The sequence below is a fragment of the Crocuta crocuta genome, unplaced genomic scaffold (genome assembly GCF_008692635.1).
Source record: "Crocuta crocuta isolate KB4526 unplaced genomic scaffold, BGI_CrCroc_1.0 scaffold1230, whole genome shotgun sequence".
Taxonomy (NCBI): Eukaryota; Metazoa; Chordata; class Mammalia; order Carnivora; family Hyaenidae; genus Crocuta; species Crocuta crocuta.
Genome location: NW_027529609.1, coordinates 39,025 through 44,575, shown reverse-complemented (window position 1 = coordinate 44,575; position 5,551 = coordinate 39,025).

Sequence of the window (5,551 nt, the reverse complement as noted above, 5' to 3'; positions counted from 1 at the left end):
TTACCAGCTGCTCTTGTAAACAACCCAGTTTAGTTCAATTAGTGTGACTCACTCAAATAGGTCATTAAATCAATATTACAGGCTAACTGAACTGATGAATCAAAAAATTTTTTCATGCCTGAATGTCACCACATTATGTAAATTCTGTCAGAGTAAAACCTTGATTGACCTGAATCTAACTAACCTGAACCTTCAATTAACAGGGTTTTTTTTTAACCTGCACTTGAAGTTTAAAAGAACAAGATAAATGAAATGACAATTTCACATCAAGTATAGTGTCACTATAGCTGATAATCACAGGCTATTCCAGTAAGTAGGCCTATTCCATGTGTTTTGAGGAACATCTGGAAGAATTCTAGTCCCACAAATAGCATCCTGTTGATAATGCCTGAACTTCTACCTTGGTTATTCATCTTTGATTGAAAAAATGGTTAAATACGGCTGTACTTGATAAGAGAATTCCATAACCTACTAAGTGAGTTACACTTTTTCAATAGAGTTTATTAGATATTTTCCAACATGAAAGTTCACTGAGAGTCCCATAACAGGTCAGTTTAGGTGAGGCAAGGTGGGTCAAAGACCAAGGACAGGACAGTATCCAAGAAGGGCACACCCCATATGGCTATCCCATGAGGTTACCCTAGGTATCTAGCAGGGAAATATGGAAAGTATTCTTGGGAACTGGCAATCAAGGGAAGGCACAAAGAAACCAAATCAAACCTTACAGTTTTCCTGAGGTCAACTCTACATTTTCTCTTTCCAAAGGGTCCTACTACAGGACTTTCTGGAATTTCTTTAAATCTTTATTTTACCAAGTATAAATTACTGCATTTCACTATAGTGAAGGGCATCTGGGAAGTAAATTTTAAATCGACATTTTCTGGGGTTCCTGGGTGGCTCAGTCAGTTAAGCGTCTGACTTCTGATCAGGTCATGATCTTACGATTTGTGAGTTTGAGCCTCACATCAGACTCACTGCTGTCAATGAAAAGCCTGCTTCAGATCCTCTGTCCCTCTCTCTCTGCCTCTCTCTCTCTCTCAAAAATAAATAAATAAATTGATATTTTCTTTTCCAGTGAGCTTTTGTGCATGGTAACTATAGGGAACTTCTCCCCCCCACCCCCAAACAAAAAAACACGAGCTCTTGGAGAGAACATAGCCATAGAGCCAAGCTGCCTCTTGGCCTTCGATTCTGAAGGTTTCTTTAGACATGGGCCTCCCTTCAAACAGAACAAAATACCAAATAACATCAGTCATAGAGAAGTCAGAGAGGCCGTTCATTCCGGCCAGCTCCAGTTAATTTAGAAACAATTTCTGTATCTACAGAACTATTATATTGGCCTTTAATTTTCACTACAACGATCTGAGCTTTGGCAGTACCACGTAGAGACTCCCTTGGGCATGGGGTGTGGCATATAACTCAGTAAAAATTTGTCAGACTGGAGATGTTGACTATACTTTTAACACACTAGTACCTTAGATTCAAGGTAAAAGTTTACATAGAATCCAAGTATTCTTTTTCTTTTTTAAAAAATAAGGTATGATCTCAAATGGAAAAAAAGTAAAAGAAGATATATTTATAGAATAAACTGTAATTATAATCAGAAAAAAACATTCAGGGTGAAGATGAGTTACTTAGGACCTGGTTTGAATAACTGTTAAGTAATCAATCAAATAACTATTGAGTATCTGTGATGTACCAGCAACTATGCTAAATAAGTGATTTGTCTATGATCTTTTCCTGTACTTCTTTGTTAGATATTCCCAGAGTAAAAGCTCTTCAGTTCTAAAGTATTTAAGGTTTATTCTGAGAGCAGTGGGTTTTAGGCATGGGAATGGCATCATGAGATTCACACATTAGAAGAGATTTTTCGTTCTTTCTTTTTAAAAAGTTTTTAATGTGTATTTTAGAGAGAGAAAGAGTGAGAGAGTGAGTGAGCTTGTGACCAGGGAGGGGGCAGAGAATTTGAAGCGGGGTCCACACTGACAGCAGAGAGGCCGACATGGGACTCAGCATCACGAACCATGAGATCATGAGCTGAGCCGAAGTTAGACATTCAACCGACTGAGCCACCCAGATTTTTCTTATGCAGGAAAAGAAATACTTTCAGATGGTAGAAATGATAACATGCAGAGTGATTCCTTCCGGAGGGAGGACAGAGTGATAGAGAGGGCAGTTGGGAATGAGATCCAAATTTGACTCGAGGTTCATGTTGATAATAGTGGCCCTCATGCTGACCACTCAAGTGTCCACTGTGTGCCAGGCATTGCTGTGTTCTAGGGAGATTCTGTGTTTCCGTGGAAAACTAGGCCTTGTTCATAGCAGACCTTCAGGGTTATCTAGCCCTGCTTGGATGCTAGCTATTTTGCAAGTCTGTAGAGTGGGGACAACTGATATTAATGCCAAATAATTCTTCTTTATAGACAATAATGCTTGTCTAGAAACAAGCGAATCTATTTCTACTTCAGATGGAGGGGCATCTCTCCCCCTGTGGAAAAAGTAGTTTTGCCTCCCAGCCATACATTTATTCCAGCATTCCTGATCTATAAATGCATCTGCTCTTGGGTTCTGGCTTTAACTGATGGTGACACATTACCAGTTTCCTCATTCCTGAGTTAAATAACATCTTTGACACATATTTATTTCTGTATTTGGGTGAGTATCACGATTTTGTCACTTTTCAGAACAATTTAAAGGTAGTGAATCTGACAAGAGTACCTTTGTCCTCATGAAACTTCAGTGTTGGGTGGGGGGCAAATAGACAATGAACCAAACAAATAAGTACGTAAGTACAGTGAAGTGTGCAGTGACATATGCTAGGGAGGATAATGTAGCAGGGAAGTGCTATCGGGTGTGAGAGTGAGTGGGACGAGGTAGGACTGCAATTAAATAAGAGGATCCAAGAAAGGCCTCCAGGAGAACGTCCTGTATGACTAATTTAAAGCAAATCCTTGACTTTGGACCATATCAGGGGCACACAAAATTATGTGCCTGTATATATCACAGTTATGATCCTGTAAGTTTTCCTGGCCACATGATACGTTTCTTCAAGGAGAGGAGGAGGGTTGATTGCCCCACCCGTCTTTTTGTTTCCTCTTCCCTTTTATCTTGCAGGGAATCCTACTCCAACCTCATCCTTTCTTTCTTGTCAGTATCTTATCTTCATCTAATGGAAACTGGTGCTTAACACACAATGTACCTCTTAGTAGGAAGGGCACAGTCAGTTCAGAGACAGCTTTGTGAAGCAGAGCTTGAAGTTAGGAAAATTGCAGTTTATACCAGAACAGTTTTTAAAAGGTTGGGAGCTTAGGGCATCTGGGTGGCTCAGTCGGTTGAGTGTCTGACTTCAGCTCAGGTCATATCTCACAGTTTGTGAGTTCGAGCCCTGCATTGAGCTCGCTGCTGTCAGCACAGAGCCTGCTTCAGATCCTTTGTCCCCCTCTGCCCCTCCCTGTTTTACGCTCTCTCAAAAATAAATTTAAACAAAACATTAAAAAAAAAAAAAAGGTTGGGATTTCTCCCAGAACAAACCAATCGATGGGAAAATATTTGTTGAATTTCTTTTACGTGGATGACATTGTACTTGGCAGAGAAGAGTACTTTGGAAATAAATATTTAAGCTAAATTTGACAGAAATTCAAATAATTTGAAAACAGACCACTAGAATGATTTTACCGCCATTTCCATATTTAGGAGGATGTATGCAGCTGTTTCTTCTATGCCTGTATTTGGAGGGATAAAGGAAAACATAATAGATTGTTCTTTCAAGTGTCCCTTTCCTCAACACCATCCAGCCCCTTTTGGCCATGGTTGAGAACCACGGCTGTTAAGTTGTGCTTTTAAAAATCTTTTTTGAAAATTCAGATCCTAAATCATAGTTTCAGAGCTTCAACCTACAGAACTTGTTTCGTGTAAATGCTAAACTTACCATCTGGATATCAGACACGGAATAAATTAAAAAGCCATCAATTCTATTTCCAATGTGTTCACAGGAAAATGATGGAAGGCAGTTTTCAGGAGGTATTTATCAACCAGTGATGCATCCATGTGTTCCCTGGAACCGGCACCCTCACTGTTGGAATAATCTAACACACATAGCGACTGATGGAAGTACTTGCTGTGGCGATGGGCTTGTTTTCACACTGTGTCTGTGACCCCGCCACTGCTTCATTTACACTCCACCATTTAGTTACTGTCACCATAGGCTCTGAGGAGACTGCTTTTGGGTCTTCCCCTCTGCCTTCCTACCTCTACTAGATAGTGTCAGACCACTGGAGTCAGCTGGTGTTTCAATAATCAAATCCAGGAAGATAGTCATATTGGGCTATGTTGTTCAATTTTTCATAGGTGTTAATTTTGTCTCCCCAGCTAAATTTTAAGCTTCTGCAAATTAGGGAGGACCAGGCTTTTGAGCATCGCTCCATTAATGTTTAGGAACAGATGCCCCTTCTCTTATGCCCATTAGTCCTTTATCTCACGGAGTCAAAACATTCTCGCGGCCGTTGGAGTGGTTGTAAAAATACCATAACTGTATTTATGGGTTCAGGAATGGAAGAAGGGGAAAAAACAGTTTTAGGAGGAAAGACGGGTCTAAGGTTTCAAAAGTCCCATCGCAGTGCAAATGTGCAATCTGGTAGGGGTAATGCTTTTTTGTAGTTTTTTAATTTACTAAAACAAAATTTAATGGTTATTTATTTTTGAGAGACAGAGTGTAAGCGGGACAGGGGCAGAGAGAGGAGATACAGAAACCAAAGTAGGCTCCAGGCTCTGAACTGACAGTTCAGATCCTGACTCAGGGCTTGAGCCCACCAACCTGAACCAAAATCATGAGTTCAGATCATGACCTGAACCGAAATCAGGAGTTGGACGCCTGACTGAGCCACCCAGGTGCCCCTACTTTTTAAAGTAATCTCTATACCCAGCATGGGGCTTGAACTCATGACCCTGAGATACAGAGTCCTATGATCTTCCAACTGAGCCAGCCAGCCAGCCTATGGTTTAGGGGTAATTCTTTACATCATTACTAACCATCAACATCTTTGCTCTATAAATTGACCAAGTGAATTTAATTAGAGTTCCTAACTGAGGACAAGTCACAGGAAGAACAAGTTTTAGTTTGGGTAGGGAGGCTGCTATGGAACATAAAATAGGGGAAGGGGGTAGCAGAGAGGAAACATCTCCATGCTAGGAGGCTTGGATATGCACTCAAAGAGTGTCATTAGCTCTGGGACTAGTTAGGGTGGAAGAGGAGAATCAGGCAAGGAAAGGTAAATGCAGAGGGAGAGAAAGAGAAAATTGACAACCTCCTTCACAATTTTGTCAAAGGCTAGCCCTTTGGACATCCAAAGGTTATTTTTCTGCAAACATCTTATCTCTTCTTTGTTAGTTTGTTTTAGGCTATACTGGAAATTCCCTTATCTGCTTGTTCCTTATCTGTTCTTGATTCCTTTGCTTGTTCATTGACAACAGGGCTGAGGGCAGCTTGTGAGATGCCTGGCTTCCTGGAAACTTTTCTTCTCTGCAGTCACAGAAGACATTTGCTTTACCCCTT